Source organism: Nymphalis io, chromosome 22 (genome assembly GCF_905147045.1).
Source record: "Nymphalis io chromosome 22, ilAglIoxx1.1, whole genome shotgun sequence".
Classification (NCBI taxonomy): Eukaryota; Metazoa; Arthropoda; class Insecta; order Lepidoptera; family Nymphalidae; genus Nymphalis; species Nymphalis io.
The window spans coordinates 1,103,979-1,117,937 of record NC_065909.1 but is presented as its reverse complement, the minus strand read 5'-3'; positions in this window follow the sequence as shown (position 1 = coordinate 1,117,937).

Here is a 13,959-nt window from a genome sequence, read left to right as displayed (position 1 = left end):
ATTAATTAATATAAATTAGAGTAATTATTGACATATTTTTATCCATTTCATATTATTACATATTGTAACATGCATTTGAAGAAAACATATGACCTATAATAGTAAATAATAATTGATAGACTTAGACTTTCATTAATTATTATTAACTTGTTCTTATATTTAACAACGCCGACAGCGCCATCTCTTACTTCAAATATTAAACAGAGACAATGTATCTAACAAGAGATTGTGATGCCGGTTTTTTTAGGGTTTTTGGTTAAAAAATATATTAATAGTATATTCCGCGAAACTTTATTATGCCGTGTTTTTTGGTCATAAGTAAAACTTTAATATAATTTATTTGGCAACGTTAATGTCATGTTTATATATATTTCATCCGATACATAATTAGTATAGAAATTTTTCTTTACCTTAGCGGTGGACGATATTTATTCTAAGCAAAAATTAAGCATATGATGCTTGGATGGTTTTTGTACTCTTCGCAAACTCAACTCTGTTCGTGATTTCTCAAATATTTTCTAAAATAAATTTCTTCATTTCGTCTATATGAAAATATTACAGTAAACCCTTTGAATTCATTTTTCTGTGATATTCGTTTGATTAGTAAATAATTTGACTCGCTCACTTGTTTATTATAAAAACTCCCACACAGTTATTTTCAGGGAGATATCATCATCGTCACAATTCCTATCATTATTAACAAACAAATAGACTATTTCCAAGTATTTCAATCCTTGCTACCATCATAGTTGCATTATGTATTAATATATAATCCTTATGTATAACTCACTGTATGTATATTATTAAAATTTCCATGTGGATATTATAATTTGTGATTATAATTCATCTCGTGCTTGACGGTGAAGGAAAACATCGTGAGGAAACCTGCATGTGTAATTTCACTGAAATTCAGTCACATGTGTATTCCACCAATCCGCATTGGAGCAGCGTGGTGGAATAAGCTCCAAAACCTTCTCTTCAAAAAGGGAGAGGAGGCCTCGCCTACCCCAGCAGTGGGAGATTCACAGGCTGTTATTGGATATTATAATAGTAATTCCTTTAGCTTATTTAGCTCGTTCATCTGAGAATAAGATATTGTTTACCAGCTGGTCGAATTGATAGCTAGAAAGTCCAGTGTGTATTGAATACATTGTATTTTCTTCTTCTTCGAGTACCTCTTCAACTAGCGAAGGTTGGCAAGTCAGCTTTAAATACTCCTTCTTTCCATAAAGCTGAAGCTCATTGTATTTTAATACATAAAAAAACAACATATAAAAAAATTGTTTACTAATAACGTCTCTAGGGCAACCTAATCTGTGTAGCCACGCGTGGGCGATGTGAAGTATTCCTATCCTATTTACAAGCAATCAAAAAAACAGGAAAACAATCTTTATCACGAGCTGCGAAGGGTCAAAATCAATTACACCGCACTCGAAATAGAATTTAAGCCTATAAAACCGGTTTGTATGAACATTTGTCTTCATTTACTCTCTAAACAATATCTGACGCATCTGAGATCTTATTAAAGATATTTTAAGCTACATTTAAGGAGCTTAACTGTGAAACGCTAAAAAGGCTCATTTATATTATGCATGCATATTAGACTTTCTCGTTGGTTTAGTCGCTAACTAATAAAGGTTCTTTCACAAATTCTGGTTTCCTTCGGTTAGGAATATATCAAATCTTTAAAAAGTTATAAATTGTCTATGGTTTCTTCCTAATATTCTTGATAATATATTATTGTTGATAATATATTACAGTCCGCCACAAGGCTACGTGTAAGGTCTATTAAAACCCTTATTAAAGGGTTGTCATCCAATATAAGTACAAAAACACACACACACACACTATTACATTTTGGATATTAGATAGATAATAAACCATTGGTTTGGCGGTATGTAACATGACCATTTTTTTTAAATTATTTTTTGTTTAAATAACATCTGCCCTAAACAACTATGATACATGGCGACCACGACCGCTCAGACAAGAGTGCTACGAGAAAAAGAAAATTGTGTCTCATACATCTGTTCATATCTATTTTATCCACTTAGATTCTTTTGATTTAGAAAAAGCCGAGATGGCCCAGTGGTAAGAACGTGAATCTTATCACACTGAATATTCATGTCGTTAATTTGTAATTAAAATTCATCTCGTGCTTGACGGTGAAGGAAAACATCGTGAGGAAACCTGCATGTGTCTAATTTCCCTGGAATTCTGCCCCATGTCTATTCCACCAACCCGCATTGGAGCAGTTTGATGGAATAAGCTCCAAACCTTCTTCTCAAAAAGGGAGAGGAGGCCTTAGCCCAACAGTGGGACATTCACAGGCTGTTACTGTAGATTCTTTTACTTTAAACACATAATAATTTCATCCAAAATAATAACCACCATTTTTTTATCACTGTATAAACGCGAACAGTGGAGGGCTTAACGTTGGAAAAACTCATTACGCGTTTACCAAACCAGCGGTACCCTTTCCGTTTTAACGAGGAGCGCCACGGGACCGCTTGCGCACCTGTGTGTGTTTATGTGTCATCAATGGGCCACCACTTGCCTAATTATTTTATAAAAAAATTAAATCTTTTAAACTGGTTCGACATATCCTTAGAACAGATACGTACTGCAGTTGACATATATTTTATCGGTACCGAGCCCACCCACTACTCAACTCTATACGGCCTTATTGGGCGAGATTAGTTCGCATGTGTCAGATCACATCTTGGTATTCATATAATTGTTTTGTTATACAACAAAACCTTAACAAAGATATTTATTTAAAATCGCCACACATTTAAGTATCCACTTCACTTTTTTTTAATTTTTATGGAGATTAACAATATCAGCGTAAATAAAAAAATTCCGATTTTTGAGATTAATTTTGGAGGGAAAATAACAATAGCAATTATAGACATCACCTCTTTGACAACTAACTTTATTTCTTTATCACCAGCCAGGTATAGACTCAACTACAACATCTTCCCTTTTTTCAAGTAAATTAAAATTAAAGTTAAATAAAACAAAAACTTAAGTACTAAAATAATTTATATTACTAATTAATATAACTATAACCAAAACATCTATTGTTATTTTCCCTCCAAAATTAATATGACAATCATATGACATATTAAATGAATTACCTTATAATGAGACGTAAAAACATGTTTTTATTCGAATTGTAAAATGCAACTCCACCTTAGAAGATATTAGGTAAAAGTTATCAAGTCACTGGACTTTAAATATAATGCTTTACTCGTAATTTTTTTATGCAATTACCACAAGAAACGGAGCAAGGAACTCTTCACAAGTCCTTCTCGCACTTGTCGGCACTTTTATCTATCAGTTAAAATGTATTTTTAGTCTAGCGAATTAGAATAGAGCATTAACAGGGTTTGACTGCTAGCATTGCCACAACTCTAAGCAGTCATGACCATGGGCGTAGCCAGATTGGATCAGCACATCCCGTTCGGCCCCGCAAGGATATCCGGTGCCCTACCCATGAAAACGATCCAAAGTAATGAAATATAAATTCGCTAAACTATTTTTAATGGGGAGCCATGATGGCCCAGTGGATAAAATATATGGATATTAGTTTTCACTTGCTTAATGAAAAGAAAATATCGTAAGGATACCTGCACATAGCAAAGGAAATCCATCAATGTGTCTACCCATCACTATTATATAGATATAGTTTATTTAAAATAAATTTTAAATGGATTTTGAATAGTAAACGTTACGGTCATCTGTATCTGCAGATGAAGAACTTCAAAGGACTTTTGAATCGTCATCTCACATGATTAAATTAACATAAAGATCGGATGTAATTCTATCGAGATGAATTAAGAAATACGGAGACAGTAACAGTACAGAAACAGACTGTAAATGTTCCACTGCTGGGCTAAGGCCTCCTCTCCCTTTTTGAGGAGAATGTTTTGGAGCTTATTCCACCACGCTGCTCCAATGCCGCTTGGTGGAATACACATCTGGCAGAATTTCAGTGAAATTAGACACATACAGGTTTCCTCACGATGTTTTCCTTCACCGTCAAGCACAAGATGAATTATAATCTCAAATTAAGCACATGAAATTTCAATGGTGCTTGCCCGGGCTTGAACCCACGATCATCGGTTAAGATTCACGCGTTCTAACCACTGGGCCATCTCGGCTATCGGACAAGTTTCATCCGAATCCATGTTGTAGTTTTTGCGTGAAAGAATAACTAATCCTTTTTTTCATCATATGAGAATGGCCACCGTAAACGAAATCGCTAAAGTCATAATCATCGCGTATTTATAATTTAATTTTGTAATAATAATAATTTCCTCGAGACCAATTTCGGCTACGGCGGCTAATCTCAAAAGAGATGCAAGTGTGTTCGCAAACACAGGTGCACTCTCTATTCCCTAACTCTCATAATCCGATGGGACGGCAATCCGACACGACCGGAGGAATTCAGGCGTAGGACTAACGGCTTTACGTGCTTTCCGAATCACGGGAGTATACACACTTCCAACTTCCAGACTCCGGGCTGTTACTGAGAATTTTCTGACAGAAAACCCCAATAACTTTTTATTGGCACGACCTGGGAATTGAACCCTCCGGGTCTGCGTCCTTATAACAAGCCACTAGACCAGCGAGGCAGTCATTTTGTACATCGTGTGTGAAAATCAATGAATTCATTGCTATTTTTTTTCGAAACGTAATTTGATAGTATTTTTTTTTCTTTTTATTCCCGTTTTTTACAAATATGTACTCTCAAGGTATTGTCCACTGTAGGTGTGCCCATAATTACATATCCGGTTTAAACACAAACAGATATTGTACAATGATAAGATTATTTATTTGTCATACTTGGTATGAAACTTAAATATAGATAAAAAGTCTATGTGTGTGTTAATCTCGATTACATAAGGATATATTATTGTAAATATATAATTTATTATTTTTAGTACTCTAGACTAGTGAATCTCGTTATTATTATTTTTTGACTGCCTCGTTGGTCTTAAAGCCGAAGATCTCGAGGTTCGAATCTCATCGAGCAAACCCAATTTTTGGGATTTTCTGTCCAAAAATTCTAAGCTTTTAAGGTTGGATGTGTTTACTTCCGTGTCTCATAAAGCACGTAAAGTTTGAACTGAACAGCTGTTAACGTTTATAAGTATGGCTGTTCATTACAAGCTAGGAACATTTTTCACATTTAATATAACTAAATATATGTTAAATAAGTATCCTTACTTACTTGTAGGTTACTTGATTAACGTAAAATATCTTTATAATTACATAATTGAGACAATCAATGTTGATACACCGACGGGCTAACAGACGCGACGTACAGATTTTCCATAAGGTTTGTAACGAAAAAGAACACTACACACCCTATTACATAAGCACTGCGTAATAAGTCTATTATATAAGGAGAATACAAAAATTCCCAGTTCAATATCTAGCTTATTTCCCGTTGCTATGGCAACGCAGCTTCCAGAACCGAATGTGTAAGGGAGAAATATATATACCATCCCTTTCTAGCCTGTGTAGAATAATTGAAGAGCCCTAACCACGCCCCATGCTGACAAACCTGGGTGGGTTGAAAGGCCAGCTACACCACAGATATTTAAAAACTAGTTGATTAGAGTTTATGAGTTAGGCTAAATTTAATTACAGTGAAAAATTGACATAATTAATGTTTTTTTAAAGGTACTTAAACGAAGCAATTTTTCGATAATTTTTAAAACAGTTAACAAACTGCTTTTGAGAATAAATCATAGCTTATTAGTAATAATAATTACTTTAGGGGTAAAGAAACTATACAGATTAAGTATTGAGACTGTTTTCATTCTGCTCAAAAGAGCTGTAGGGCTGTTGTGAACAAAATCGAAACACCGCAGAATACGGTCGTAAAATGTCAGAAAGTGATATGCGACATTGACCATAACAATCATAAAAATTCAAGAATACACGCATCACAATAGTATATCACCATAAGTGCGCTTTCAACATTTCACGGGTGAATGAGTTCTTACATTATAGCAACGCTGTCCGGACTTTTATGTCAGTGAGCAACCACTCACTAATATTATAAATGCGAAATAACTCTGCCTGTCTGTTACGCTTTCAAGGCTAAACCACTGGACCGATTTTGGTAAAATTTAGTACGAAATTAGCTTGAACCCCAGGACTAAGAAAGCCACTTATCTAAAACCCAGTTCTCCCCCTAAGACTCGGGCGAAGCCGCGGCGAATAGTATATTATAAAATAACATTATTGGGTATAATTTCAAATTCATCGTAACTAATTATTACATTATTTATCGACGACGACGGCTTATGAGTCTTCTTAAGGCTTATTTATATCTAATATTTAATTAATAAACATTCTTACCGACTGTACTGGCCGTCGTCGCGTTTGGACTCTACTACCACTTACCATCAGGTGGAGTGGAATCATTTGCCCTCCCGGCGAATTTAAAAAAAATAAAAAATAATATTCGACTTGAAGGAATTTACTTTGATTTGATTTGATTTCATGAAGTGCATATAAATAATCAACCACTCTATATAAGATGCATGTTTTCGGTTGAATTTCAGTTATTATCATAATTAACTTACAAAAATAATATACATATATATATAAAAATAAGATAAATAATTTTCTTTTATTATATCTCCAAAAGACGAGATAGCCGATGATCGTGGGTCAAACCCGGGAGGGACCACTGAATTTTCATGTGCTTAATTTGTGTTTACAATTCATCTCGTGCTTGACGGTGAATGAAAACATCGTGAGGAAACCTGCATGTGTCTGATTTCATTGAAATTCTGCCACGTTTATTCTACCAACCCGCATTAGAGCAGCGTGGTGGAATAAGCTCTAAACCTTCTTTTCAAAAACGAGAGGAGGCCTTAGCCCAGCAGTGGGACATTAACAGGCTATTACTGTAATATTTGATTGATATATAACATACACATCAATAGAAAAAAATGTTTCTTACTTGCTTTGAATATAAATCGTAAGAAACAAGAAATGTTTTACAAAATTGTAAAGCTATTACGATTGGCAGAATAAATACGATGTTAACTGTATTCAAAGGATATGCAGTCTTAATAGCTCAGCTGTCTAGCGATGTGAAAGCAACAGGTTCATGCCCCTGAGCTATTGCCGAACCGAGTCCATGAACAAGTTTTACTCTTAAATACTGGCAAGACTAGACTAATTACTCGTCCCTTCTTCGCAAGCGTAGAGTAAGGAGAAGCGCACGTCAGTAAAGCTACCAGGCATGTTTATTTCTGTCTTTTTCTATAATACAATCATCGTCACCTTTCAGCCACTACTGGTGGTAGACCTTTGTGCAAGCTCGTCTGGGTAGGTACCACCCACTCATCAGATATTCTACCGCCAAACAGCAGTACTTGGTATTGTTGTGTTCCGGTTTGAAGGGTGAGTGAGCCAGTGTAATTACAGGCACAAGGGACATAACATCTTAGTTCCCAAGGTTGGTGGCGCATTGGTGATGTAAGCGATGGTTAACATTTCTTACAATGCCAATGTCTAGTTGACGTTGGTGACCACTTACCATCAGGTGGTCCATATGCTCGTCCGCCTTCCTATTCTATATAAAAAAAGCCAATTTATACAATAATTTAGTAAGTAATTAATTTCACGTAACCATCATCTTTCTGAAAACCGTATGAGTATACGTTTATGTCAGTCATGGTTCGTTTTATAATATGTAGTAAAAAAGAACTGTTACGAGAATTTTCACATCAAGAGTTTTACATATATCACAAATAAACCATTAAATAAGCTTACATGACAAATTTATTTGATTGGTATGTTCAAGCTATCATTATAATTTGTTTATTTATATAAATATATGTAAATATACACTACATAACTAAAACACGCCATGTACAATGGCAATTTAAGAACATGCATGTGCATGCTTACATCACTAAAAACTTCGCGTATAATTTATTTATTTTGTTTTGTAAAAACTCGATAAACAAAGATTAAATAAACGCTAACCTCTTAAGCTACGGTTAAGCTACGGTTCACCGGCTCATCCCGTTCCCAGACTGTATTGATCTCTGGAGCGACGACCTGGCTCATATACATAGGTCTCGGCTATAGTTCATGCGGCTCTTTTACAAATTAAATCGTCGAGAGCCATCGTGTTCAAGTTACGTCAGACGTAAATTATTAAGCACACGAACCAAAGGGATTTCGAATTAAATTCATTTTGTACATTATCATGGTATTCTTAATTTGAATATTTAAATGTTACTACATATATTTGGTTGCCAGTTCTATCAAGAAAAGATTGTTGGAATAATTATGAATCATCGTCGTACAAGATTTATTTATAATAATAATAATAATACCCAGTGACATTTTTTACACACGTATCCCAAATAAAGTTACAACTTTCTTTTGTAAATACATACTTATATAGATAATTACACCCAGACTCAGGACAAACAGACATGTTCACGCACACAAATATCTGTTCCGGGTGGGAATCGAACCTACAACCTTCGGTGTGGAAGGCAAGCATCCACCAACCACGCCAACCGGCTCATCAATTTATTCGGATTTAGTCTGATTTATTTATTTATTGGGAAACAAACAATAAAATAACACATAAACCAATCAAGTTTCCACTAATATCTAATACAAATAAAAATTAAGTCAAAAATATGTTTTATTTAAAAATATGACAACCGGTTAATGTTACAAGAACTCAGTTGTCTGTTGGTAAACAACATTATTTAATTTATATATACGCGCATATGTAAATATGTGAGATATTTAAAAAATAAAATAATAATCTATATTTTAAATTACTTCATAATAATACCTAGACCATAGAGCCTTATAAAAACTAGAATATTCTCAATTTTTTTTTCTTATCAGTAATTAAGAAATAAATTAAAATATTTTTAATTCGTAAGACAGTGAGAACAAAGCAAATAAATTCATTGTTTTATCCTGAGACAATGTTTAAAGGTGTTTTAAAAAATAATATAATTTTGTATTCTAAATTTAGTTTCCAAAAAAGGCGGATCTACGTGTAACCAAAATCCCCGGTCAGTAACAGATGTTCACAAAGCAATTTCTTAATAGTTTATGGAAGTAGACACTGGTCTTGTCTTATTCAGCCAAAACGTTATGTTCGGCGAACAGTTTAAATATTCCAAACTTCTTATTGTATTCTGATACATCCATACCATAAGAGAAACAGTTATACAGACTAAAAATAATTTAAAATATTAAAAAAATAGCACTGCATGTCTATGTAACTGGGGCATTATGTTTTTAAATTAGTAAATTTTGAAATGAGATACTCATAAATTGTGTGTAATATTAAAAGTAATTATTATTGGTATTAAATTATTAATATAATAGTCGTTTTAAATTAATAAAGATAATATATTGTTGTAACTACATATAATGGTGTATTGTACCCACTGTTATCGTAATCTTTTGTTGTTAGTTTTGTGAATATGCCGATTGTGTTTCTTATATCAATAAATAATATACTGTTACATACGGAAATAATAACATAAAACATTGAATAAATTATAAATTACAATAATATACATGTAATACAACAAGGACTGAATTATAAAACCATTCGAATAATCTAAACTATGTTAGCAATATGTCAAATCATTAAAAAGTACTAAATTGCCTATGGTTTCATCCTAATATAATTAGAGGTTACGTGTAAATAGGTTTTACGCGGAATAACTCTGTAATAATTAACATGTAAACAGTGGATATGGATAGTTAAATAAACAAGATATACCTATAGACAATAATTTAGACTACAATAGGCATTATAGGATTCATCTAATGACTTGCAAAGCCCAGTGGTTAGAACGCGTGAATCTTAACCAATGATCGTGGGTTCAAACCCGGGCACGCACCTCTGAATTTCCACGTGCATAATTTCTGTTTATAATTCATTTCGTGCTTGATGGTGAAGAAAAACATCGCGAGGAATTCTGCATGTGTCTAATTCACTAAAATTCTGCCACATGTTTATTCCACCAACCCGCATTGGAAGTTCCAAACCTTCTCCTCAAAAAGAAGAGGCCTTAGCCCAGCAGTGGGTCATTCACAGGCTGTTACTGGTTACTGATTGGTAGGTTGCAATGTGTCAAAAACAAGTAATGTCACAGACAATATAACAAAACTAAATGTTGGCCAAGGCAAAGCCTAATTAAATTACTTCCAGCCACTATAAAATTTAAGTCATTGTTAATTCTGAGCTTAGCTTAGCTTCTATTCAGCAAATTGTCGATGCAGTGGAGTGGCTAGAGGCTTTGCGCTAACGAAGCCTAAGGCTCCTAAGGTACACGCTGTAACGGCGAGATTTTTATTTTATATGAAGACAACTGATTTAGTTGAATTTTAAAGGGAAGACAAATCTGATAGAGAACAATTAAAATTCTAGTATTGTCTTTAGGAGATGTTGTCGTAGTTTCATTGCGGTCATTATAAATTGTTTTAATATCAGGTCTAAGTGATTTTCGATAAAAATACTCTCATTTATATCCTTCGTTTGAATTGTTATCGTATAAATAGTAAGTAATACGGGATGGTTCGAACACGTGATTTTTATGAAGATTGCGTGTTGAAAACTTGACAATCACGCACATCGCATCGGAGCAGCGTTACGGAATAAGCTCCAAACCTTCTGAAGAAGCGAGGAGTTCGCCAATTGAACATTTTCAAGCTGTTATATTTGTTACTATCTCATTGCTAATAACGTCATTTTCTCTTCGTATCCATTAACAGAAGTACAACCGAAAAAACACTTTCACTGCGTTCACATTTACAATATTAATGGAGAATCAATGTTTAAAAAACCCGCTCTTTTCGCCAGTGCTGTTGCAGCGTTCGGAACCGTACGATAATTACCATACATGTGCGAGAATTTCATAATTATGTACGATCTACGATGGGACACTACAATCGTACGCAGAATATACGATAATTTTGATTATGATGCAAAACTTGATGACGATGACCTGTGGTAGTTTCCAAACTGATTATCGATAAGTAAGTGTGAGCTTTTGTCGAATAAAGGACTTTGATTTTATTCCAATGAGAATGAAGCAACAAGGGTAGCTTACAAACACCAGAAAAAAATATTAACCACATTGATCGTGAAGCATATCTTAATATACATCTAATATCTAAAGTCGTAACATAGAACTCTTGTCTAAATTTGCCGCGTCGCGTAATAAAATATAATGTTCAGCATTGCGGCAGTCTAGTAACGAGAAAATCTACCGCGTTAGTATAAATATTTATATTTATTTCTTAACCTTTGTTGGGAATTTTTCGGTTAAATACGTTTAGAAAGCGTGCAGGCTTTCGATTCGATTTGCTATGACTTGATCCGTGTGAACATTCGCTATTTGTTTGTCATATTTCGCATAAACCGAAACATTTATGAACTTGCATGTTTCTACTCTTGTTTTCAAATGTTTTCATTGATAACACCATTAGTGTCATATAATAGAATAACTACCAAATAAAAAAATAAAACCGGTTGACAAATAGAGAAAACAGTACTAAACTGTTTCGTCTTTGTCTATTTCTTTCATTAGGTATATTTTAATTTGTTTTATTTATTTCTTAATAAACAGCGTTACAATATTTTTTTGTACAATGATGATAAATAAAAATTAGATACCGTAGCTACGCGACTTTATATAAGGTACAAATATTAATTACTTATTTATGGATTTTTAGAAGGCAGTGGAGGAAATAGTCTTGGAATAAATATAACACGTTAAAACTGTCAAAATACAACCAAACATGGGATCAAGAATATCAGTGTCTGTATACCCTGGTCGACTCACACTGCAAAACGAAACACAGCCACTCTGTGTATCGATGTTTGTCGTTAGATTAATTGATAAGTGATATACGGTGCCATTGCAACGAATCGTTTTGATAGCTTCGAGAAAATCAAATTTTAATTCAACTTCAAATGATAAAAATACTTCTAACACTAAAACTATTTCTCGAACCATTTCATAGTGTCGTGACAACATCATCTTTGTTTATTTTACATTTGAAAACTGCTTTGATAATCAGTAAGAACTCACTTCGTTACACGCACGTGAAATGTTGACAATCGACTTATGTTGAGATAGCATTTTGATGCGTGTATTCTTGAAATATTATTTTTTTTATAGAATAGGAGGAAGCCATCGCTTATAGCCAATGCGCCACCAACCTTGGGAACTAAGATTTTATGTCCCTTGTGCCTGTAATTACACTGGCTCACTCACCCTTCAAACCGGAACACAACAATATCAAGTATTGCCGTTTTGCGGTAGAATATCTGATGAGTGGGTGGTACCTACCCAGACGAGCTTGCACAAAGCCCTACCACCAGTAAGAATTGCCAATGTCGCATATCACTTTCTGATATTTCACGTCCGTTTTCTGCGGTCTCGAGTTTGTTCTTAAATAATAGCCCAACTGACATTGAATTGAGCTTTATTGTTTAGCGACAGGTTAGGTTGTCAAATATGTCAGTGATTAGGTTTATTTATCATTGAATTTGTTCAATATTTTGTATTAACAGAGTGTCATAGAATGAAACAGATCTAAAGATAAGATCTCGTCAAATAAGAGGTCAACATATTTCTTTTTTTTCGGTAGAATTACACTACAATGCTAGAATTACACTGCAGTGTGATGGAACATATACCTTAAAATAGTTAGCCTTTACCTAACAATGTTTATATAATTAAAAGTAATTATATATATACATATGAATAGAATAAATATTAAGAAAAAATAACGTTATATGAGTTTTATTATTTATATATTTAGAGATTGGGAATTGCAAGTTAGAAATAAACTAACCAATTTTAATTATGCGTTTGCAAGTTAAATTGTGCGTGGGCTACGCACTCGAGTCAACTTACTAACGAATATAAATAATTATCTTTTTCTCGTCTTTGTTATGTTCATTCCAAAACGGAATAATTTTAATAGAATTTGGACAATGGACAAATAGCGATGAATGAAGCTTTCTATGTTATAGGAAAGCAGGCTGGCAAAGAGGCCATGTGATGGTAAGTGGTCACCACCGCCCATAGTCTATGGCGATGTAAGAAAAATTAACCATTCCTAACATCGCCAATGCGCCACCAATCTTGGGAACTAAGTTGTTATGTCTTTATTTACACTGGCTCACTATCCTCATAAACCGGAACGGAACAAGTAAGTATTGCTGTTTAGCGGTAGAATATCTGATGAGCAGGTGGTACCTACCCAGACGGGCTTGTACAGAGCCCTCTCGAAACAAACATACAATGTCATAATTTATTAACATATCAATATTGAAGAAGATAAAATCAATATAAAAAGTATTACTTAATTAAAACTGACTTTACAACAGATGTCCTTTGTATATTTTTCAAACATCGATTTGCTTGTATTGTTTATGGCCAATGACGCGTGGCGCTGGCAGAGACAAGCTCCATTTTTTTCGCTAACTACAGATTGCATCATAGCAATTACGGATGAAATAAATGGTACGAGACAGTTTAAAATATGTTTGAAGACAATTCATTCCAATCTATTTTAAATGGGTACTAATGGGGGTTAATTAATTATGATAACATTTCATATATTCTAACAAAAATACAAAGATCAGGCAGATTTTAATTATATCGTTGCAAATTACTAGGCATATCGCAAGTGTTTTGTTTTTCTTATTAGCTTGATTAATTAATTTATTTTAGTTAGCAACTATCAAACGCAATCAAAAGCCGAAATGATCCAATAGTTAGAACGCGTTTATCTTAACCGAAGATTACAGGTTCAAACCCGCGTCAAATTTATGTTTATAATACATCTTGTGCCCGCCGGTGAAAGAAAAAATCATAGGAAAATCTGTATGACCTGTATCCTCCTGTATTGGAACAG